Source organism: Staurois parvus, unplaced genomic scaffold (genome assembly GCF_062004578.1).
Source record: "Staurois parvus isolate SC_StPar_1 unplaced genomic scaffold, SC_StPar_1.0 ptg000530l, whole genome shotgun sequence".
In the NCBI taxonomy this organism is placed as follows: Eukaryota; Metazoa; Chordata; class Amphibia; order Anura; family Ranidae; genus Staurois; species Staurois parvus.
Genome location: NW_028318326.1, coordinates 6824179 through 6850140, shown reverse-complemented (window position 1 = coordinate 6850140; position 25962 = coordinate 6824179). Strand labels below are relative to the sequence as shown.

General features: G+C 41.2%; 1 protein-coding gene across 1 annotated transcript in view; it reads right to left on the bottom strand.

Moving 5' to 3' along the window:
• CHN1 (chimerin 1) overlaps positions 1 to 25962 on the bottom strand; it is a 132518-nt gene that overhangs the window by 32800 nt on the left and 73756 nt on the right. The window lies entirely within an intron of this gene.

The following is a 25962-nucleotide window of genomic DNA, read 5'->3' as shown; positions in this document are numbered from 1 at the left end:
GTCCCTTCCACAATTGGGAATGGGGTCTAAATCCACATCTGCTGCTGGCATTAAATAGCGCATTATCATTTTTTTTATTTCTTTATTTTGATGGGGGGTTGGGGTGAACCAACTGGTATTGACATATGGTAAATATATTTCCCTGCTGTATAAAGGGTCACATCAACAAATGTTGGTAATACTGGAGCAAGGTTTGAGACATTAAAGTTGAAGTTTAATCTGCTTAATATTTTGCCTTCCCTAGTTCCTCACACATATCAATATGCTAATTAACCTTTTAAATAAAACCTGTTTTCATTACATACTTTTTGTTCTAGGAGGAGTCATCACTAGGTCCCTGTGCTTCTCTATGCATGTCAGGCAGCTTGTGGCTGGTGGCAGGGTCCAGCAGGGTGCTGAACATAGTCTCCTGAAACCACAGAATCCTGCCTCAGTACTCCTCAGTTCTGATACAAGCAGTGGGCTGACCCTTGGGAGGAGTCATGAAACTGTAGGTGCTCCTAGGCAGGCTGCATTTGTATGCAGACCTCCCCCCTCCTTCCCCCAACTGTAACATCCATAAGTGCTACTGAGACTCCATGACTGACAGAAATGAAAGAGGAAGGCTGGGGGAAAATAGCTAGATTATGCTGGTTGCTTTTCAGCTGGGAAATGAGGTGGGCTCTGTCTGATTTGCTGCAGCTTCTAATGCATTGTGAGAAATTCAAATCAGTAATCAATTTCAGTGATGGAGAGGATTGTGTACTATGCAAGACTGAAGAAAAGGCAGTGGCCAAGCTTAAAATATCACCTTAGATCTTGCTCTGATACTCAAAAATTCTGCTTTGAGTGTTTCAGAGGGGCCTTGTAGCAGGAATGAGACTTGGACATAGCATAATTTCTAAAGCTGGGTACACATGGATGGAAATCTGTCCAGATCAGCAGGGACCACCTGAATTGTGAGCTGTATAGCCCTCCCAGTTTGACAGAAGTTGATTGTAGATTTGCTTCTGCTGAATGGAACTACTGGAAAACATTTTTCAATCAGTGGCCTGGAGTCAAGCTTTATGCTTATAGTACGAGAAGTGAAGGCTGATGGGATCTACAAAAGCCCAGCACAAGACTTTTACACAGTGGAATGGGGCAGAGAAAATGACAGATAAATTTGAGAATAAAATATATACAGTAGCTACTACAGACTACTAAAAGCACAATTTTAACTTAGCTAATCTGTAAATTTTAGTAGCTTACCTTCTCAGTTCTAAAATAAACTAATATGCAGTATCTGGTTACAGATTGATAGGAGAGGCAGTGAAAGGCAATCACATTTGTGTGTTCAAGGAAATTGTTTTCACATTTAGATATGCTTTAACAAACCTTATATATATATATATATTCATATATTCAATTGCATGTACTGCTTCTTAATGGCAGCTGCTGTATGCTGTATTAACTGCCAGTGATTACAGTGTTTCTAAACACATAGAAGCTTTTTACAGGCATAAAAAGTGTAAATGTGGGATTTATAATGGAATGCCAGTCAAAACATTTTTCTTTTAGCTTCTGAGTAAAATAGGGAAGGTTTAGAATCTCAGGGTTTATTAAAGAAATCAGTGTTCCTCTTGGAGGAGGATTTACCTCACTTCCTGCCTGAATGACCATGGTTGTTCATATTAAAGGTGGTTTCCTTTTTTTTTTTTTTTTTGCAATAGCATGCACTGCTTCTTTATCACAGCTGCTGTGTATTGCATTAACCACTTGCCCTCCAGAGGATTTACCCCCCTTCCTGACCAGGCCTCTTTTTGCTACTCAGCGCTGCACTAATTCAACTGATAATTGCGTGGTCATGCAATGCTGCACCCAAACAAAATTTGCGTCCTTTTTTTCACACAAATAGAGCTTTCTTTTGGTGGTATTTGATCACCTGTGCGCTTTTTATTTATCATGCTATAAATAAAAAAAGACCAAAAATTTTGAAGAAACGATATTTTTTACTTTCAGCTATAAAAAATATATAGTAAACTCAAAGTTAGTTATAAATTTAAGTCAAAATGTATTCTGCTACATGTTTTTGGTAAGAAAAATCCCAATAAGTGTATATTGATTGCTTTGTGTGAAAGTTATAGTGTCTTCAAACTATGGTATAGATACTGCAATTTAAGCCATTTTTTTGCTATACAGCGCAGCGTTAAACGGACAATTGTGCAATCATGCAATACGGTACATAAATGAAATTTATGTCCTTTTTTTCACACAAATAGAGCTTTCTTTCAGTGGTATTTGATCGCCTGTACGTTTTTTATTTTTTGCGCTATAAGAAAAAAAAAAAAAGCTGACAATTTTAAGAAAAAAAAAAAACAATATTTTGGACTTTTTGCTATAAAATATGTACAGTAAAAAAAATTTAAAAATCAAATTTAGTCCTAAATTTTGGCCAAAATGCATTCTGCGACATGTCTTTGCTGAAAAAAACCCCCAATACGTGTAAATTAAATTGGTTTACGTGAAAGTTATAGCATTTACAAATGGCGGTAAAGATACTGGGATTTTTAATTTTTTTTTATACTAATAATGGCGACAATCAGCGACTTATGGCGGGACTGCGGCGGACATTCTGACACTGGGGGGGAGGGGGAACAGATTTGGGGTCACTGATATCCCCAGTGACACCAATAGTGATCAGTGCAAAAAAAAAAAACCACTGACACTGTACTAATGGCACTGGGAAGAATGGGGTTAACTTTATTTACTGAAAGGGTTAACTGTGTGAGGGGAGTGTTTTACTAGGTGGCAGGGGTGTGTACTGCACGGGTGGGGGGGAACAGATGAACAGGAGAGATAAATTCTTCTCTCCGGCTCAGCATGTCAGGAGCTGACAGGGAACTGACAGAAAGCAGACCTACAGCAGCCCTGCTCTCTGTCAGGGATTGCTGCTAATCGGCGGGACACAGCTGGTAACGACCGGCTGTGACCCGGCGACTGATATCCGTGGCCGTGATCGGCGGGACAGGTAGGGCGGTGGCGCACCTCGCGCGTGCCCCCTACCTGTTTTGCAAACACACGTTTTAAACCGTGGTTTTGCCCAACCATGCCGCCCTGTCAACGTATTTCTATGTACATGTAGTATTACATGCAGAACTGGAGTGTGAGAGGAAGAAGCAGCACAAGAAGCCAGTAAGTTTATGTGCCGACAAACAGCATAGAAAGAAAAAAAAAGTACAGTGACAGAGAGATTAGGTTATGACTATGCTGCTTCTTCCCTCATTGTTCAATCACAGGCTGGGATGGGTCAAGGACACCCTAGGCTTTGAGGAAATGGGCTCAATGAAATTGGCCCTCAGACTGAGGACATCTAGCGGCAGAATGAAGCACTAAGGGAGAGGGGAGGCGGTTGGGTGGGGAGTGAAGGTGAATATTGCAAAAGAAAAAAAAAAAAAAAGGAGTTTATGTTTTTATGGGGCTACTCATTTTTTATCTTATTTTGGCTAGAGTTCTGCTGTTAGTTCAGGCTTGCATATTATTTTAAAACTCGTTTCAATGAGAATCAACTTACCGGAAATATACTTGTTCCGCAAATACTAAAACTCAACTAACAGCCTACTTAATAAAACATTTTGAGAAGTTGAGGGGCATCTGATACTATTCTGTGCTATTTTATTTAACCGTTTTGGAAATACCAAATATAAAAAGTCCTGGCAGTAGGAAGAATTAGTACTGCGTGCAAATTAATATCCAGTACGTCTAAGTCAGGTGTTCAGATTAATAGGTTAGTACAATGAAGGAGCCAGTTGCACCTGTTTGGTTAGCTTTGCATTGAATGTTGTCCTGTCCACATCCAGATTACAAAAAACTTCAGATGAAGACCAGTCAAAAGGATAAGATCTCTTGGGTTTTGCTTTGCAGAAACAAGGTTTGTTTTCTTTCCATGGATAGCGTTAGTCATACTTCCTAACCTGCACTTTATCCATTCTAATCATCTTTGGGAAATGACTGAGAGAACATAGACCACCAAAAATAGCAAACTTCTTTCTTCCGACCTGAATTCCCTTATAAACTGACTATGTCTGGTACATCTCTCCAAAACATATTACAAATCATTTTCTTGATGTGCAAGACAGTTCTGAAACAATGGTGTTTAATAAAGTAGCCTGGTACAGGAAATATGAATAAACAGATTATTAAGTCTATATTTTACCAGGCTTAGTACGGTCACTCATTATTTTGGAAAACATGACACTGTAAGGGTTCGAGAATGTAGACACTACCTGTGTTCATAATGAATAAAATTAGCCAACTTGTTCACTGAACCATATCGGAAGCATTACTATCAAGCAAGGAAACCTGTAGTATTACATGCAAAGGATAAGCAAGACAACCATGTAGCCTTTTTATAAAGTCATTTGTGGCAGTCTCCACACGGTTTCAGTAATGATATCTTTTAACAAGAATTCAGTGTCACATGGACCTACAAAGGAATGACTATTTACTGCTCTCCACCCTGACTTTTTTATATAACGTTTAATGACTGTAGATGCAGTCTTCGGTAAATTCTGCTTAGTCTGCACTTAACTAAACCAAATTTTTCTCAAAAACATGCACATAAAATATGCTACTCATAGGGCTTTGATTTACTGGGCTGCTATGATGAATACAAGTGCCAATCCTCATGGACACTATGCTGACAGCTGCATGTACCTCCAGCTGAATAATGAATGCTTTATTTTAGGTGCATCTATCAACAGGATACATGTCAGTGAGTGCGTATACCTACAGTTGTGGCCAAAATTATTCAACCCCCACTGAAATTGAGTGTTTTGGCCAGTTTGACATTGCTTTTGATCATTCAGTCATCTTGCTTACATTTACATTAAAGAGGCACTTGTAGGTCAGACAAATATAACATAACAGTTATAATGAAATAACCACAAATGTCTTTTCTGTGCTCACAGCATTATCAGTTTTATTCAACCCCCAAGTGACATTCAATCTTAGTACTTAGTACAGCATCCTTTTACAGTTATAACAGCTTTTAAACGTGAAGCATAGCTTGACACAAGTGTCTTGCAGCGATCTACGGGTATCTTCGCCCATTCTTCATGGGCAAAGGCCTCCAGTTCAGTCACATTCTTAGGCTTGCGCACTGCAACTGCTTTCTTTAAGTCCCACCAGAGGTTCTCAATCGGATTTAAGTCTGGTGACTGCGATGGCCACTCCAAAATGTTCCAGCCTTTCCTCTGCAACCATGCTCTAGTGGACTTGGAGGTATGCTTGGGATCATTGTCCTGTTGAAAGGTCCAACGTCTCCCAAGCCTCAGGTGTGTGACGGACTGCATCACGTTTCCATCCAATATCTCCTGGTACTGAAGAGAATTCATGGTACCTTGCACACGCTGAAGCTTCCCTGTACCTGCAGAAGCAAAACAGCCCCAAAGCATGATTGACCCTCCACCATGCTTCACAGTAGGCAAGGTGTTCTTTTCATCATAGGCCTTGTTCTTCCTCCTCCAAACATAGCGTTGATCCATGGGCCCAAACAGTTCTAATTTTGTTTCATCAGTCCACAGAACACTATCCCACAACTTTTGTGGTTTGTCCACATGGCTTTTGGCATACTGCAGTCGACTCTTCTTATTCTTTGGAGACAGCAAGGGGGTACGCCTGGGAGTTCTGGCACGGAGGCCTTCATTACGCAGTGTGCGTCTTATTGTCTGGGCTGAAACTTCTGTACCCACATCTGACAAATCTTTTCTCAGTTCCTCAGCAGTCACACGGGGACTTCTCTCCACTCTACGCTTCAGGTAGCGCACAGCAGTCGAAGTCAGCATCTTCTTTCTGCCACGACCAGGTAGCGTTTCAACAGTGCCCTTTGCCTTGAATTTGCGAATGATGCTTCCTAAGGTGTCTCTTGGTATGTTTAACATCTTTGCAATCTTCTTATAGCCATTGCCCTTCCTGTGAAGAGAAATCACCTCTTCTCTTGTCTTCCTGGACCATTCTCTTGCCTTCACCATGTTTGTAACCACACCAGTAAATGTCTAGAAGGAGCTGAGTATCACAGTCATTTTAAAGCTGCCTAATTGGTGCTTATTATGCTTGATTGCTGCTCGGTGACATCCACAGGTGTTTTCAATACCTGATGGAAAGCACCTGTATGAACCTCTGTTCTTCAGAGTGGTAGTCTTTAAGGGGTTGAATAATTGTGGCAATGAAGAAACCACATAAGAACCATTTACTACTGTATTACATAAACAATTGATGTCATTTTAGTTGCATTTGGGTAGTTACAACGTCCTTGTAGGATTTGATTCTGAATACAATTCCAAATGTACACTATAGTCCCTAAACCCCTTTACAGCATTGGGGGTTGAATAATTTTGGCCACAACTGTATGTCCACCACAGGAAACCATAATCTCTATGTTGGACAGTTTATACATTATGCCCAAGTATATTACACTTGGGAGGCAGTAGTACCAGTATCATCAGCTAATTTTCATCTGTGTAAACTAACCACTATGCTGTCTAAAGTTATGTCAGCACATTAGTAATAGGAACGTCTTAAAGCAGAACTAAAGTCTGATATAAAAGAAAATCAGCAGGCATGCAGGTCTTTTATTGCAGAAGAGATATGCAATGTTGCTTTTGCAATAAAATAAACCTACCTGCCGGTTTACAGTCTTCTGTACAATGTACACTGAGCTGTGCATAAACAGCTCAGTTTAGCTTCCAGCACAGTGCCTGTGTGTCAGGATAAATGCACACCTGCGCATGTGTGGGAGTGATGTCATCCCTCACTAGCCAATCGAGATGGCTGAAGACTAGTATCCGTAAGAACCCGGGGGAAAAGATGCTGGCTTTGACAAGGGACTTTGCAGCTGTCAGGTCATTGATGTAAAAGGTAAGTATAGTGTAGCTTAATTTCGCTTTAAATGTTGGAAAACATATTCAGGACATGGTCTGTTCATAGACAGCCATTAACTGCCACTGTCCTGCGTTACAATGCAGAAAGCACAGGATAAATATGGAATGAGAAAATATGAACTAAAGACAAAAGAAGTCAAAATAACTATGTATACATTCTTATTACAATGAATTGCATATATGCCTGTGTTGATGGGCTTTTGTTCACTTCAAATGGTTTTTAAAAAATTACACAAGTCTACGATGATTCGAAACCTACCCTAATCAGGTACCGTATATACTCGAGTATAAGCCGAACCGAATATAAGCCGAGGTACCTAATTTTACCACAAAAAACTGGGAAAAACTATTGACTCGAGTATAAGCCGAGGGTGGGAACACCAGTGGGAAGAATCGTGCCTCATCATTGGTGTCAGTGGGAGGAATAGTGCCCCATCATTGGTGTCAGTGGGAGGAATAGTGCCCCATCATTGGTATCAGTGGGAGGAATAGTGCCCCATCATTGGTATCAGTGGGAGGAATAGTGCCCCATCATTGGTATCAGTGGGAGAAATAGTGCCACATCATTGGTGTCAGTGGGAGGAATAGTGCCCCATCATTGGTGTCAGTGGGAGGAATAGTGCCCCATCATTGGTATCAGTGGGAGGAATAGTGCCCCATCATTGGTATCAGTGGGAGGAATAGTGCCCCATCATTGGTGTCAGTGGGAGGAATAGCGCCCCATCATTGGTATCAGTGGGAGGAATAGCGCCCCATCATTGGTGTCAGTGGGAGGAATAGCGCCCCATCATTGGTGTCAGTGGGAGGAATAGCGCCCCATCATTGGTGTCAGTGGGAGGAATAGTGCCCCATCATTGGTATCAGTGGCAGGAATAGTGCCCCATCATTGGTATCAGTGGGGGGAATAGCACCCCATTATTGGTGTCAGTGGAATAGTGCCCCATCTTTGGTGTCAGTGGGAGGAATAGTGTCCCAACATTGGTGTCAGTGGGGGGGGGGGGGGTGGAGGAATAGTGCCCCATCGTTGGTGTCAGTGGGGGGAGGAAAAGTGCCCCATCGTTGGTGTCAGTGGGGGGGAGGAATAGTATCCCATGATTGGTGTCAGTGGGGGGGAGGAATAGTATCCCATGATTGGTGTCAGTGGGGGGTGGAATAGTGCCCCATCATTGGTGTCAGTGGGGGGGGGGGGAGGAATAGTGCCCAATCATTGGTGTCAGTGGGGGGGAGGAAAAGTGCCCCATCGTTGGTGTCAGTGGGAGGAATAATGCCCCATCATTGGTATCAGTGACACCAATGATGGGGCACTATTCCTCCCACTGACACTTGCTGACCCCTGTTCCAGTATGGTGCTGCTGCAGCCAGCATATGTGGTTGCAGCAGCACCTAAGCACGGCACACTTACCTGCATCTCCTTCACTCGATTTTCGCGGGGCCGCTCAGCTCCGCCTCCTCGCCGGTGATTGGCCGCCTGTGTGCCTTTCCTGAGCTACAGTTCTGGCGGCCAATCACCGGTGAGAAGGCGGAGCCAAGCAGCCGCACGAACATCCAGTGGACGAACCGAATGAAGGAGCAGCCGCGCTTCCTGGACCGGATCGTCGTGGGACCGGAGCCAGGTAAGAGACAGCAGCCCCCTGCAGACGTTGACTCGAGTATAAGCCGAGGGGGCCGTTTTTCAGCACAAAAAATGTGCTGAAAAACTCGGCTTATACTCGAGTATATACGGTATGTCAGACTGCAGGTTAAATGCACCTGTCAATGAATTTTGAATGATCTAAGAAGGGCTTTAAAGACTAAACTAACCTTTGGGAACGTATTACATGTTCCAACCATTTTCTTGCTACTGCAGCCTCTGCCCGATCCCCCTTGTGACAGTGGATGGGGTACCTTCTCCTCACACACAATTTGAAAAGAACGCCCATACAGCTGTCTCATTTATTCAAAGAGTTCAGTGACTGAATACTACAAGTACCAACAGCCTTTGCGGAGGACAGCTTGTAGTTCTTAATGTACTGCGGGAACGCTGATGAGCACCCTTGTAGTTCATTGATTCTTCCTGTCATACTGTAACTGCCTGACCGTACAATGGACAAGCAGACAGCTACACTGTGGTCCTGTTCACACCTGAGCAGAGTGATTTTCAGGCATTTTTATATGAGTTTTGCGTTCGTAATATGAGCGTTTTAAAAGCAATTTCAAGCATTTTACATGTGTACTTAGCTTCAGGTGTTTTTATTTTAGCCAACAGAAAGCACTAAGGGGAGGGGATTAGGGGTGGAGAGATGCTGTTTTGCCAGAAAACATGCAAAAGAACGCTTGTAAAATGATCATGTTGAGCATTTTTCAGGTGTTCCCACTGAAGTCTATGGGGCCACTCTGCCTTCAATCTGCCTAAAAGACACTTATTTTACTTTTTTGAGTGACAGGCATTTTGCTACAGGTGAGAAAATAATCAGATGTGAATGGGATTTGGTTTGTTGCGCATACTAGAGCTACAAGCTTGAAGCAGAAAATCACGCAGGTGTTAACGGGGCCTGACAGTCTGCAAGAGCCCTGCACAGCACCCACGATCTGCTGACTACAGGCTCCTACAAAAAAAAAAAATAGTGAATGCACATTTTTTTTTTTTGTAAACCTGCAAAAAGATGAACTTATCCTTTAAACTAACTCCATCAACACAAGCCCTAGTTCTACAGACCCTAAACAGGCCCTGTCACCTTGTGAAATAAGTAAAAAAAAAACAAAAACCTATCTACATAAAGTACAGGCATACAATTTGCCTTGTGCACTTGTTTAGCCACCTGCTGTCCGGCCCAATTTTGGCATGAAAGCCTAACTCCGGAAGCAGCCATGATCCTGGTATGACCACTTCTCGTCCAAGACGTATATACACTATATTGCCAAAAGTATTTGGACACCGCTCCAAATCATTGTATTTTGGTGTTCCAATCATCTCCATGGCCACAGGTGTATAAAATCAAGCACCTAGGCATGCAGACTGCTTCAACATATATTTGTGAAAGAATGGATTGCTCTCAGGAGCTCAGTGAATTCAAGTGTAGTACCGTGATACGATGCAACCTGTGCAATAAGTTCATCCGTGAAATTTCCTTGCTACTAAATATTCATCGATCAACTGTTAGTGGTATTATAACAAAGTGGAAGCAGCTGGGAACAACAGCAACTCAGCCACGTAAAACAACAGAGCGGGATCAGCACATGCTGGAGCGCACAGTGCGCATAAGTCACCAACTGTCTGCAGAGTCAATAGCTAAAGACCTCCAAACTTCATGTGGCCTTCAGATTAGCACAATAACAGTGCACAGAGAAATTCATGGAATGGGTTTCCATGGCCGAGCAGCAGCATCCAAGCCTTACATCACCAAGTACAATGCAAAGCGGCAGATGCAGTGGTGTAAAGCACGCCGCCACTGGACTCTAGTGAAGCGATGAATTACGTTTTTCTGTCTGGCAGTCTGATGTACATGTCTGGGTTTGGCGGTTGCTAGGAGAACGGTACTTGCCTGACTGCATTGTGCCAAGTGTAAAGTTTGGAGGAGGGGGTATTATAGTGCAGGGTTGTTTTTCAGCGGTTGGGCTTGGCCCCTTAGTTCCAGTGAAGGGAACTCTTAAGGTGCCAGCATACCAAGACATTTTGGACAATTTCATGCTCCCAACTTTGTGGGAAAAGTTTGGGGATGGGCCCCTTTCTGTTCCAAAATGACTGTGCACCAGTGCACAAAGCAAGGTCCATAAAGACATGGATGAGTAAGTTTGGGATGGAGGAACTTGACTGGCCTGCACAGAGTCCTGACCACAACCTGATAGAACACCTTAGGGATGAATTAGAGCGGAGACTGTGAGCCAAGCCTTCTCGTCCGACATCAGTACCTGACCTCACAAATGCACTTCTGGAGGAATGGTCAAACCTTCCCATAGACACACTCCTAAACCTTGTGGACAGCCTTCCCAGAAGAGTTGAAGCTGTTATAGCTGCAAAGGGTGGGCCAACTCAATATTGAACCCCACGGACTAAGACTGGGATGCCATTAAAGTTCATGTGCGTGTAAAGGTAGGCGTCCCAATAGTTTTGGCAATATAGTGTATGTAAGCTGGATGGGGAGTGGTTAAGGCAACAGGGTCTCTAACAAAAAAATACACAGTTGGCCCCCAAATGACTTGATGTCTTTGCTGCATATCTGCTACAAGCAGCATTTCTCAGCTCTTCGCTTCGGGCTTTTACCAAGTTATATAGCTCCCGCAGCTAAAGATAATTTTAATGTGACCAGATAGTTCCCATTACAAGTTACCATGGAGACATTACTCAGAGCACATTTACCTAAAATAACTTTAAAAAAAACCTGCTATACACTGTATGACACATGGCCTCTGTGAAAGGTTCTTTGGTAATGCTTATGTATTGTATTCTGACAAATTCTCCTGCTTTTCACAGATTGCCATTTGTATCCATCCCTGCACAAATGTATACTAGGGCCAGTTTGGGTTGAAAGAGGCTAAGTGGGCTAAGGCAAGCCATAGATTATACAAATTTTCTTACTTTCCACCATGGGTGGAAGGAAAGTAAAGTAAGTTGCTCAATTCCCCTATAACACAGTCAGTGTTGATGTGGGAATGCCTCCCACAGCGCTATTGTGTTCTGACGGTTGGCAGAACACAGTGATCACTGCTAGCAACTATAGCCACTGGCAGGGATTGCATGCAAAAAATCCGACAGGTTGGATGTGCGATGGATCAACTTCAGTACAACCAACTTGCCCATAGATGTACTGAATTTTGGCCAATCTCTGCTGAACTGGCAGAGATTTGATCCATCTATTGCCGGCTTCATGGAAAACGAAGTGTAGTTGCACTTACAATTAAGTGCTGCAGCATATCATGTAAATGCTTTAATGAGGGGCCATAGTTACACTTGAAAGATTAACTCCAGACAGCTGTAAAAGGAAAAAATTAATGCAGCAATGTAATCATTAATGCAATACTAAATGCAAATAGTGAAACTACCTGAATTAAATTTGGTATCCTTGATATCAGCCTGTTACAGTTTCTGTATAGCAAAGCTCAAAGAGGAGGAGAAGCAGCATAAGAAGCCAGCCAATTGTGCTGCAGTGAAAGGAGCATGCTGATAGGGGGAGAGTGACAGAGCGGTGAGCTCATCAGCATACTACTTTTTTCACTGTCCACTTAAAAGGAGGGGGACCTGTAAATGGAAGTGAAACAGCAGCAAAAAGATGGAATTCCCACCCCTGCTACATAGATCCATGCAGTAAAGCAGAGCTGCATGAATCTTAGGACTGGATGGACAGACATACAAATACTTTGACAGGTAAAACAGCTTCTTTAAGTTTTTCATTTGAATTACTAGCTTTTTGTCTGGAGTTCAGCTTTAAGCAGACAAAACCTCACATTTTCATAATGCCCTTTTCTATGCTGTGTTGTGTTTAGTGCAATAAGCGGCTTACCACCCACGTAAAGGGGGAAAATAATGAATTGTTCTCTTTGAAAGAGAATTGGAGACCATAGGTATACCACAATGGAGCTAAAACAGTTCAACATCATTGGAGATGGACGATGCAGAAAATGTTTGTATAGAAGAGGACTATTTACAGACAGACATTTATTACAGCTACTTGAAAAGTGGTTTTAATGGAGTTTCTCTTTAAGCAGGGAACAGTGCTGGAATTTATCAACTATTCTCATGGCTGCAAGATCTGTTCCCTACACTATTTGTCTTCAATTACCAGAAAATGTGAAATGCTAAGGATTAGGGCTTGAAAAAACCCAGGCACTGTATTTATTGCCACAAAGTGACTGAGTGCAATAACATTTCACAGAACTGACTACATCAGTATCTGGATATGAAAATGCTGACACCCATTCCTCAATAATGGAGCTCTAATTTATATGAAAACTAAGCTATATTGCACAAGGTAAAATTTAAAAACATGTAAAAGTCATGAGTCATTTTTAGTCTGCAAAGGCACTGTACGCCAAACAATTGGTATTAGTTTTACATGCTTTTTACTTTTCTCGAATACTTTTTTGCTATCTCAGTGCTGTTGATCACCTGCAGCCACTTTCAATCTAAATACACAAATTTCAGTAGCGACTGCACAAGGCTGAACCCAAGAGAGCAACACCAGAGGATAGTGGCCATGCAACATATCCACCTGTAGTTTTATCAGGGAAGCATGCGACAGACCGACAACGCAGCAGTACAACTGGAAGACCACTGTCACCCCATATTAAAAAAGACCTGCATGGGAACCTTCCTGGCATGATCACCAGTTATTATTTTGATTGAAATTACAGGCTTAAAAAGATTATGAAAATGAGAGGTCAGTCAGCCAAAGCTCAAAAGACCCCTGGAGGACACCAAGTTTAGAATGGCTGATGTAAATGAGATCTATAGTTACAGCATACACTTTCATGTTACAACATCAGCATTGTAACTGCAATACAAACAATAGTTATTTTTGACAAATTAAGCTTAATTGAAAAATCTAATGTAATGGGTGCTGCCTGTCTGCTAGCCATCTCCTTTCACATCTTCTGGGATTCTCTGCTTGCTTGTCCTCTGCTGTTTACCTTAAATTTACAAGGACTAAAAATCCCATGGTACCTTGCTGCCCGCAAGTTGTTCATTCCTGTGCCGACTCCACCTTCTGAAACTCCTCCTCTCACCACCTCTGTAGTAGAAGGCAGGCTCTGTGAAATGTGTGACACAGCTGTGCCTACTCACAGGGCATAGTGAATGTGTCACAGAATTCAAGGAAGTAAATATGTAGATATTTAAGGTCCCGTTCAGATATCATGTTCCCAGTTCTATGTAGTGTGATTTACACCTGTATCTATATGTCATTCACTCAAATGGGTTGCCCTATGCATATTTGCTTCCCAAAAAAAATGCTCGAGAACCTTTTTTTTTTAATGTGCATTTGGTGCAATTGCTGTGTCCTTATCACAGCAAAATCACAAAGCGTCTGGGGTGCCATTAAGAATGATGGCGCCTAAGTGAGCATCACTCTCTTTGACACAATTTTAAATTTCTGGCAGAATCACTGCGATTCTAAATCGCCTAATGTGACAGGGCCTTAAAGTACATTTGCAAGCTTCAAGATTGTTCAGATTTTTAGGCGTAGGCTAGAAATAACTTAAATCCACTGCTGAAATGATAATGCACTTATCTGTTTGAGAAGTTGAAAAATAGCTTGTGATTTTGCCATGAAGTTGATGAGCTGGTATCTTCCTCTGCTTATGCAAAAGGAAGAGTTATGGAGATGAGGGAGAAAAGATTACTGAAGGTCTGTGTTTTTGTAATCCATCATAAATGAAGTAGGCAGGACTGACAATGTGTTTAGAAATTTAGAGGTGTCCTGTCAAAAAAGGAAGGAAGGATCATATATTTCTGGCACATCAACATTTATTTTTCTGTACTTGCTCCATGCAAGGGATAAAACATGGGGAAATGTGCAAGTATTCCAGGGACGTGCTAAATATAGTTTTTTTTTTTTTTTTTTTTTTACTTGACATATGCTTTAGTGCAGAAATGCTACAACCAAGCTTTACTGTGTTATATAACCTCCACTGACCCAAAGGGCCATCTCCCAAGTGCCTTTAACCCAAGAACAGGGCCCATCGAAGTTTATGGGGCTGTCATGAGCAGGCACGGTTTATACACTGACAACTTGCATCTCTGGATGTAAACAGATGTGTCCATACCCATCACACTGAGCTAAGTATGGGGAGGGCGAGATAACCCCTTCAGAGAAGGGATGCTAAAATAATAATCGCACTTGGTATTAAAGTGCACCTACTCTTTAAAGGATATCAGCCCCAAAGTCTGCACCTTTAAAATCAAGACAAAGACAGCTCCCATATTGTTATCAGGATTCCCTTTAACCACCTTCCGCCCGCCATATAGTACAATGACGGGCGCAAGGTGGTTCTCTCGTTCTGATAGGACGTCATATGACGTCCTTCCATTCTCACTGCGCATGCGCGGCTCAGGGAGCACGCAGCGTGGCGATCGCTGGTGCGCTGTGTCCCTCGGACACAGCGGATCACGGAAAGAGCCGAAGATGTCTGCTCGGTCATGTGATCAGCTGTGCCCAATCACAGCTGATCACATGTAAAACACGGAAATGCCGGTTATCGGCATTTCTCTCCTCTTGAGCTGTCACGCTGACAGCTCGAGAGGAGAGGAGAACCGGTAATTGGCTTTCTGCGGAGGGGACATGTACACTGATCATCAGGGCACTGATGATCAGTGTGCCCTGATGATCAGTGTGGCCCCAGAAGTGCCACCTGTCAGTGTCCATCAGTGCCACATCAATGCCACATATCAGTGCATACCAGTGCACATCAATGCCACATATCAGTGCCTATCTGAGCTGCCTTTCAATGTCACCCATCAGTGCCACCTATCAATGCCAATCAGTGCCACCTATCAGTGCTGCCAGTCAATGCCACCTATCAGTGCCAGTCAGTGTCGCCTATCAGTGCGTATCAGCGCCGCCTATCAGTGCCATGTATCAGTGCTGCCTTTCAGTGTCCATCAGTGATGCCTGTCAATGCCCATCAGTGCAACCTACCAGTGTCTCCTCATCAGTGCCACCTATCAGTGTCCATCAGTGCAGCCTATCAGTGCCCATCACTGCAGCCTCATTAGCGCACATCAGTGAAGGAGAAAAATCACTTATTTACAAAATTGTATAACAAAAACTAAGAAAAAACTTTTTTTTTTCAAAATTTTCTGTGGTTTTTGGTTTAAGAAAAAATAAAAATCCCAGAGGTGATTGAATACCACCAAAAGAAAGCTCTGTCTAAAAAAAAATGATAAAAATATCATATGGGTACAGTGTTGCATGACCGTGCAATTGTCATTCAAAGTGTGACAACGCTGAAAGCTGGAAATTGACCTGGGCAGGAAGGGGGTAGAAGTGCCCTGTAGGCTAGTGGTTAAAGAGTCTCTGTGAGAGTAACAAAGCCTCTTTAAAAACACATCCCCAACTCCCTTACGCACACTTTTTGCATCGCTCTTGCTGCCCCTTCTTTGTCACAGCCATTACAAAATACATGCTCCCCCATATCCATAAGGATTGGGTTGGCACTGGGTGGGGGGTGGTGTTGGGGGTGCACTATAATGGCAAGTAGACTGAGGGATGGGCTAACTGAATGGACAGTGTGACAGTTGTGGACTTCTGGTACACTGTATTTTTCAAAAGAATATTTGAAAAAAATTATATTAAACTAATTAAAAAATCCTGAAAGCATTCTAGCTTCTGATGGTCTTGTTCACACTGCCTTAGCAAAGCATCTTATATCCGATCTGCAAAAGCCAAACCAATGATCTGGAAAAACCGAGCGTCATGGAACAAAGTTAAACAGCAAAAATAGAAATCTTCTGCATAAACGGGAAAAAAGTATAATATCTCGCTCTGAATGTATGAGTGAGCTGCAATTCAACGCATAGGTTTTCCCATCAGTGAGGCCATTCATCTTTGTGATGGACCCTTCCTGTTCAGCAGGCAGTCACAAGTGATTTCCCAGCAATTTCCTCCCTTGGAATGCCTTGTTTAACTGTTGTTACAACAGTGATCAAGAAATGTATGGGTGGTTATCAGATTGGAAAGGAAAACATTTTGATCATACGTGCTGGCAGTTCTCAATATGGTTACTAGAATAAAAGGTGGGTATTAGTAATCAAAAGACTTAAAAAGTGGGTATTAAGTTCTGTCAGCATTTAAAACGCAACCAACATGGCAACAGTGGAAGTGCAATACCCTAATTCTGATTAGCTTACAGTGAGACAGTGTATAAGTAAATGCATCCAAGCATGAAGGAAAAGAAAAGAACAGGTAGTAAGAGAAAATGAAACACTGATCAAATGAAATAAGACACAACAAACTTCACTTCAAATACCCCACCTCTAAACACCTATGCAAATTCTATTTTCGAAAGTCAAAACATAGGTTCCATGCCTCCCAATCATCAATGAAATTCTTACATCTCTCTACTGGAATTTTGGACCACTCTTCTTTTGCCAACTACTCCAGGTCTCTCAGGTTGGAAGGGTTCCTTTTCCCAACTGCTGTTTTGAGATCTCTCCCCATGTGCTCTATGGGATTGAGATCTGAACTCATTGTTGGCCACTTCAATTCTCTCCAGCATTTTGTCTGAAACCATTTCCGACATGTGCCCTTGGGTCATTGTCCTGCTAGAAGAGCCATGATCTCTGACGGAGCCCCGACTTTCTGACACTGGGCCCTACATTACTACAACAGCAGTTGGAAAATGGAACCCTTCCCTAACTGGAGATATGCAATAGGACAAGCACAAAATAGTGGTTATGCAAGTCTGTGAAAGAGAGATTGCCACTCATATTCAAGCAATCAATTACCTAGTGTATGGTCTATTTGAGTTCTAAAAAAGTTGGGATTAAACTCTCCCTATTCTCTCAGTTCTAAAAATACTGTTGGGTTGAATGTAATATACTTTCCCGTAAATTTCAGGCATTAAAGTGGTTGTAAACCCTTACATATACCCAGTAAAAATGACTATCCTCAGGTGAAACAAAGTGATGAAACAAACCCTACTACACAAGTTGTACCTGTATATCTGCGGTCTTCTCTACATCTGCTCAAAGTGTTCAATCCATAAACCTTGTCAAAGTTCAGAAAAAAGGGGTGGAGAGATGAAATGACACACAGCAGAGCTCAATGAGGAAAGCTCTGAGAGCTGATTGGAAGAAAGGAAAACACCCCCCTCCGCACAGCACGCAGGAACAGAGCCCAGGCGGTCAGTCTTCTGGAGGTCCCCCTCATCATTTTTCTCTTGGTTTTAGGAAAATGTGTCAAAAGTGATTCATGCTGACAGCAGAGGAATGAAGCAGCAAACAGAAATGACACTTAGTGATCTGGATTTAGACAAGTACACACTATAGAGGGGTATGCTTTGTTCAGATTTCATGTCTGATGTTTACAACCACTTTAAGTCTAGGTTCACACCTGAGCAGACCAGAAGTAGATCCTTTTTATCCAGGCATCTTACAAGTGTTTTTGCAGGTTTATCAACCTTCAGCAGTTTAGTCTCAGGGCTGGGCAATGAGAAGAGAACAGTTCCATACGCAAAAATGTGTGAAAATGCAAACATTGCATGCTTACAAATACCCCCCATTTAATTCTATGTTATTAAAAATACCCTAATACATAGCAAAAAAAAGTTAATGTACTTTGAGAATAGGGCATAGAGTGGTTGATCTTAAAAAGTGAAAAAAAATGGGGTTCTGCACGGTGAATGTGGGCAAGTTTATCAGAAATATAGCTATACATTATATGCAAAAGGCAAGAAAGAAAGCCCAGATAAGCAAGAAAATATTGTTTGGACAAAAAAAAAAAATTATTAAGTCCCCTAAGGTGATGAGAATTCAAACAGTCAAAAGCCACTTTATCTACCCTGTTTTTTGTTTGTTTTTTTTTCTTAATTTCAGTGCAAAGCATTATAATATTACCAGTAATGAAAACATGTACTAATTTAACTTAGCTATAGATAATAAGAGAAAATTTATTTCTGTAGAGAAAATTAAAACCAACTATAACAAACTTCTGATGCAAATCATAATCACTTAATAAGCTGTGCAATGTGTAGAATGTTATCTGAGCAAACATGAATTTAGAATACTTCCACAAGCTACGTGATTATTTTCAAGAATTCCTCTGTACACTATACAACTGGTAACAAAGTGCTACTATATCCCAGGCAATTTAGCTGATTAAGAGCCGAGTATGCCAGTGGTAAACACAACATACATTACATACTTTTAATTCCTGATGTGTAAAAATACAGTCTGATCTGGTTTAATAAGTCACCAAGCATACACCTGAAGATGATTGGTGCCGAAACCGAAAAAATTCAAAAAGGCACTTGGCCAAAAACCGAAATACGCAGTTTTTAAAAAGGAATATATATTTTTTAGAAAAAAATACAGTTTGATAAACCCCCCCCCCCAAAAAAAAACCAATATACACCCCAATTTTTTGTAAAATATGAAAGAGGATGTTACTGCGTGTAAATACATACCCAACATGTCACACTTTAAAATTGCGCACGCTCGTGGAATGGCATGAAACTGCGGTCCTTAAAAAATCTCCATGGGTAATGCTTTAAAAAGGTCTACAGGTTAGCAGTGTAAAGTTACAGAGGAAGGTCTAGTGCGAGAATTATGGCTCTTGCTCTGACATTCGTGCCGATAACTCACGTGTGTGGTTTGAACACCATTTACATATGTGGGCAAAATTTTTAATCACTTTTATTCTTATTACAATAAATGCATGCATTCCTCTCTTTATAGAGAGATATGGGGTCAATAAGACCCCACATCTCTCCTCTGCAATGTAAAAAAAAAAAAAAAAAAACGCATTGATCTAGTGCTTTTAAAAAAAAAAAGAAAAAAAAAGAAAGAAGAAATGGCCGGAACCAGAAGTTACATCGCTCTGGACCTCCAAGGGCATAGAAATGAAGTAAAATATATACATACATACACACACTAAACGGGCAGGAATAGTTAGGCACTCTGTGACAGCTCACACAGTTCTGATTAACTCATGGCAAGCCGGAAGATTATGGCGAAGGGGTGCAAAGAAGAAGGAGGATTTGAACAGAAAGGGTATCAGCATAAGGGACAGATCCTATTAAGTTATGTCCCTTGTGCTAATATTTGTGGGGGGTTTTTTTGGCTGCACTTTGGCTTTAAAGATGAACTCTACCCACAGACATTTTTCAATTTTTCTGATATATTGGGAAAGGAGTAAATATTGTCTGGTTTTACTTGCGGAATCTCTATAAAGGAGATCTTTTATATTATTCTTTGCTCTTTGTTTGTATAATCCTTTTGTCAAAAGGAGCCTAAATTATATGCAAACACCATTAATATTACAAACACTCCCAAAGTTCCAAAATATGGTACCTTAAAGGCTGACTATCCCTATCCCGCAATTCCTAATTGTACTCTGAAATTAAGAAACAAAAGTACTTCAGAATGCATTTTACATTTTTTTCTCTAAAAGGGTTTACTTTAACACATGGTGCTCAATGACGAATATCCATCCTACATACTTTGTTTAGGTTAACTGACTATTTAGTGGAGCCTACACCTTTAAATATAAGTTCACCTTTTGGACAAAAATAATAAAATGCACATTTGTTGCAGGTAAAAAATAAAATTAGCATTATTTTTATCCAAAAGGAGCTTGTAAAGCATTGAACCGGCGATCAGTAGATTGCTGATGCCATGCAGGTCTCCTGCAGACCTGTCGGTATATCTGGTTGTTATACGAGCAAGCAGATATTCTGACAGGAAGCTTCAATGAACTACCACGGTGCTCCACCGTGCCGTGGTAGTTCACTGAAAACTACACGTCCACAGCCGCTAAGGCTGCCGGGACTTGCAGTTCATTCATTCATGGAAGTTTGTGAATGAAGCAGCCGATTGGGCGGAGCTCCGCACAGCCTCGCAGTTTTCAAATTTTACATGTGCCACCCTAAAAACGGGTGTAACGAGTTCCAAAGGTGAATTTCTCCTTTAAAGATACTCAAGAATACCAAATCCTTATGTTTCTGTCCACACAGGGAGCTAGACCCTGCCCTTTGTTACACAAAATTAAACCACTTTAAAGGAAAACTACAATTAAACACAAATTGTTCCACAAGTCAAAAGCGATATCTATTAAATAACGACCCCATTTAAATTTGGTTTTCTTAAATTGGCCAAATTGAAGATTTTGCTTCCCAGCAATAATGGTAACAGTACACGGTCTACAGGCCTTCCCAGATATTTTAGACCCCCCATTTGAAGCAACATTAATGCTCCTGCATAAACAGAAACAATCATTCCAATCTCTTATAAAAACCCAGGAAATTACTACATGCAGTATGTATAATCCTGCCAATTCCCCAGTATGCTGTGCCAGATACAGTCGGCTGGTGAAGAACCAACATAGACATAGCCAAGGATTTGTAGGCTATAAAGACATGTACAGCAAGCAGAGAGGAGGGATGTAAAATTGAGACGTCATTTCCAGATTGAGTGATGGTGCCTATACACAGGGTAAGAATGTTGGCCTATTATGTGGTTTTGCTCACTGTGTTAATCATCTTAAATAACACAGAAGAACAGCCATTAAAAGAAATGGTGTGCCAAGCTCTACTTGCATCTAAAATTAAGTAACATAACCACAAAATCCCTTTACAACCTATTGACTAACATTCCTGTGGGGAGAAAAACATTTTAGCACAATTCTCCTTTATCCGTATCTGTATCAGGAGAAAACTCCAGGTACACGGTGTTGTGCAAATGATGTAATGGAGGAAGTAAGCACAGACACAAAAAAGGTACCAACATTGGATTAGCATATTAGCTGCTATTTAGTGGGTTTACAGATGTTCAATGGATAAGTTCACTTTAAAACAAAGCACACATATCCATTAGCTGCTTTACCCTAACCTAACCCTGTTCTCCCAATCCACAAATGCAACTTGCCTCGATCTGATGGCAGAGGACCCTGGTTGAATATGTTGCATAGATCAATGGGGTGTACTTTCCTTTATTACAGGACTATATAGTTGCAGTACAGCAGAATAAATGGAGAATTACAATGACAGTACCCAAATATTCAACATACACAACTGTTTCAAATGTGTTTTGTATTTACGTCATAATCGTGACCTATAGTACATGCATGTACACATGCTGACGAACACCCCACCTGACATTGTTTTATGGCGCTTTATGTGCAATCTTAGGATTAGCAAAAGTATCATGTTACACATGCATTGTGCTTTGTTTGCCTTTAAATAATTTTGTCCTTTCATCACTAGTGGATGTTCTATGTAGCTAGTCCCACCTTCATGCTTTAGTCTGCATTCATCTCAGGTGCTGTATTTTTCTGGAGCTAGACACAATATGAGTTTTGACCTGATGTTCATCTGTGAAGATCTGCACAAGTTTTTGATTAGAGCTTTCTTTGACCTGCAAGATGTCATATGGATCGTCCGTGTCTGCCAAGCTACTAGAAAAGGTTAAATGGATGTAAACCTCACACATGAAATATGAATAAAGCATGTCCATTAGAGATGAGCGAATCGAACCAGGCGAAGTGGAATTCGATTCGAATTTCAGGAAAAATTCGATTCGCGTCGAATCCGAATATTAGCCTACTTCGGGTGCGCGAATCGGATTTTTCCCGATCAGCCGGCAAAAGTGTCCCTGCAGAGAGCTCCGCTATTTCTGACAGTTCTCTGACAGTTCCTTCACATGTACAGCGGTTGAAACATTGTATCTATTTGTTTCCATTTAGGATACAGATGTTTTTATTCGGAAACAGATACAATGTTTCAACCGCTGTAAATGTGAAAGTCAGAAATAGAGGAACTCTGCAGATACACTTTTTGCCGGTTTGGAATTATTCTTATTTTCATCCTACTTCTTCTTCTTCTTCTTCATCCTCATCCTCAGAAGAAGAAGAGGATGAGGATGAAGAAGAAGAAGAAGAAGAAGTAGGATGAAAATAAGAAGAATTCCAAGCCGGCAAAAAGTGTATCTGCAGAGCTCCTCTAAGTGTATCTGCAGAATAGAGGAGCTCTGCAGATACACTTTTTGCCGGCTTGGAATTCTTCTTATTTTCATCCTACTTCTTCTTCTTCTTCATCCTCATCCTCTTCTTCTTCTTCTGAGGATGAAGAAGAAGAAGTAGCTCCTCTATTCTGCAGATACACTTAGAGGAGCTCTGCAGATACACTTTTTGCCGGATTGGAATTATTCTTCCTCAGAAGAAGAAGAAGAGGATGAGGATGAAGAAGAAGAAGAAGTAGGATGAAAATAAGAAGAATTCCAAGCCGGCAAAAAGTGTGTCTGCAGAGCTCCGCTAAGTGTATCTGCAGAGCTCCGCTATTTCTGACAGTTCTGTGACATTCCCTCCATACAGCGGTTGAAACATTGTATCTATTTGTTTCCATTTATGGAAACAAATAGATACAATGTTTCAACCGCTGTATGGAGGGAATGTCACAGAACTGTCAGAAATAGGCTATTTCTGACAGTTCTGTGACATTCCCTCCATACAGCGGTTGAAACCGCTGTATGGAGTGAATGTCACAGAACTGTCAGAAATAGGCTATTTCTGACAGTTCTGTGACATTCCCTCCATACAGCGGTTGAAACCGCTGTATGGAGGGAATGTCACAGAACTGTCAGAAATAGGCTATTTCTGACAGTTCTGTGACATTCCCTCCATACAGCGGTTGAAACATTGTATCTATTTGTTTCTAGATACAATGTTTCAACCGCTGTATGGAGGGAATGTCACAGAACTGTCAGAAATAGGCTATTTCTGACAGTTCTGTGACATTCCCTCCATACAGCGGTTGAAACATTGTATCTATTTGTTTCCTTCTCCTTCTCATCCTTCTCCTTCTTCTCATCCTTCTCCTCATCCTTCTCCTTCTTCTCATCCTTCTCCTCATCCTTCTCCTTCTTCTCATCCTTCTCCTCATCCTTCTCCTTCTTCTCATCCTTCTCATCCTTCTCATCCTTCTCCTTCTTCTCATCCTTCTCCTTCTTCTCATCCTTCTCCTTCTTCTCCTTCTCATCCTTCTCCTTCTTCTCCTTCTTCTCATCCTTCTCCTTCTTCTCATCCTTCTCCTTCTCCTCATCCTTCTTCTCCTTCCTCATCTCCAAGGGCATTTAAATTAAAGGTACAGTGTTCTGCACTAATTTAAAGGCTCTCTGAAGCCTAGAAACCCTTTTAATAAGTTAAATTCGTAGCGAATTAATTCGCATCGAATTTCTTCCTCAAATTCGGCGAATCAGCCGAATCGAATTTTTGAATAATTCGCTCATCTCTAATGTCCATCTATAATGTGTACTTGTCTCAATTTACAGCACCAAGTGTCATTTCTGTCTGTTGCTTAGTTCCTCTGCTATCAGCACAAATCACTTCTGACAAGTTTTTCCGACACCAAGACAGAGGAAGGACATCCAACAGATTGACAGTTTCAGCTTTGTTCCTGGGAGCGGAGGGGGGGGGGGTTCTCCGTCCAATCAGCTTTCAGAACTCCCCTCAATGAGCTCTGCAGTGTGCAATTTCAGCTCTCCGCCCCCTTAATTCTGAAATCAGACAAGCTTTATAAATACAGCACTTTGAACGAATGTAAAGAAGAGAAAACTGAAGATGGACAGGTACAACCTATGTAGTAACTTTTGTTTCATCTCTGTGCATCACCTGAGGTCAATCACTTCACTTGGTATATGTAAAGATTTACAACCACTGTAAGCTCTCTCGCTACAACTGGACAAGTTATACAGATCACATTTTCAGTGCTTCAATGCTGAAGCAGAACTATTCCTCTGTTGTGTATGGCTAGCTTGCCACTTTTTCTCATTTTAGGCTAGGCTCATACTATAGCGGGAGGTTACAGCCGCAATTCCCGCACCCACAACAACCCATAGCCATAACATGTTGCTCTGTAGACATGTGCAAGGCTGCCATACATTCTTAATAGGCACCCCTATGCATCTAAACATACAGTGTGTTTGCGGGAACTGCAGGGAAATCGCACAGTGCTTTTGTACCATGCAATTTCCCTGCAGCTTCATTTTGTAAATGGTGCAAGACCTTTTTTTGCTGGAAACACAGGCACAGCAGCACATTATAGCAAACGCGGCCACAATCCCACTATTGTGTGAACCCAGCCTAAAAAGGTCTTCTATAATGATATGTGAGGAAATTTACAATATTATGCTGCCACTGTAATACAGTGTGCTGCTAGCTAGCATATGACTAATTTACGGCTTATCAATATATTGTTATTCTATCAATATTTATCAGCTGCCTCTAAGCACATACTGTACTTCAACTACTAGAGTTTGTTTCCTTGTCATTCCTGGATTTGGAGCATTGGTTGCTAAGCTTGATTCACAGTATCCTGTTTAGACTGGTAAGGTCCCTGCCTATTTATATTACAATGATAATACTTCATACAGGGCATTTCCAGTTATTATGTATAGCAGTGAGTTGGTGAGAAAAACTTCCCTGCTTTCAGTCTGTAGTAGGATCTAGTATATGGGTCTAGTCAGACTAACCTGACTATTCTGGTCATGTATTTTAGCAAAGTATTTTGTATTTATTTGATCCCACCTGATATTATACAACCACACAAAAAGAAAACGATTATACGTTACCTGAATATCAGATCCACTCTTGAGCGTCTTTTTACATAATTAACAGACTGCATTCCCAGTTACTGCTAGTCACAGATTTTCATACCAAGAAACTCACTCACCATGAAGATATCTCTAACATTTCATCAGAAGATCAATATAACAGATATATAACATTTAATGCTGATGCTTGGCTGAATTTGGCCATATGCTCCCCTTTTTTTATACTTAGGACATTACAATTATACAAAGAAATATATATTATAAATTAAATGTAATGCAATATTGGGTTGCCTTCTGATGGTTTCCTATTTATTCTGTTGATATATTTTTTCTATTGGCTGAAGTAGGTGAACTTGCCTCTTTGTTCTACCTGACTACGCAACTATGTACCGTGCCAACATTTTTCATTTATTATAATGTTTAAACTATACTTAATACATCATAATTAAGCAGGCTGACAACAGGTATAAGGAGATCTGATATTCTTTCAGGAAGTGAATGGGTTTTTGTGTACTAACCGTAAAATTCCTTTCTCTGAGTTCATTGACAGACACAGCTCTTCTATTCTTGACCACAGGGTTATATCTCCACCTACAAGAGTAGGACACTAGGCAGAAAAGAAACCGTACCGCCTATTGGCAGTCCTAGCTGGTATAAAACCCCTCACTGCTATAGGCAATCCAGTTCATAATAAAGTAGTGTCAGATGTAAAAACTCCACAGAGGGGTGGGTGATGTGTCCGTCAATGAATGGAAGAGAAATTCTCTTTCAATTATATGAGTTCAGGTGCAGTCACACCAGGGAGGCTAATCTAATCAATGTGCCTGA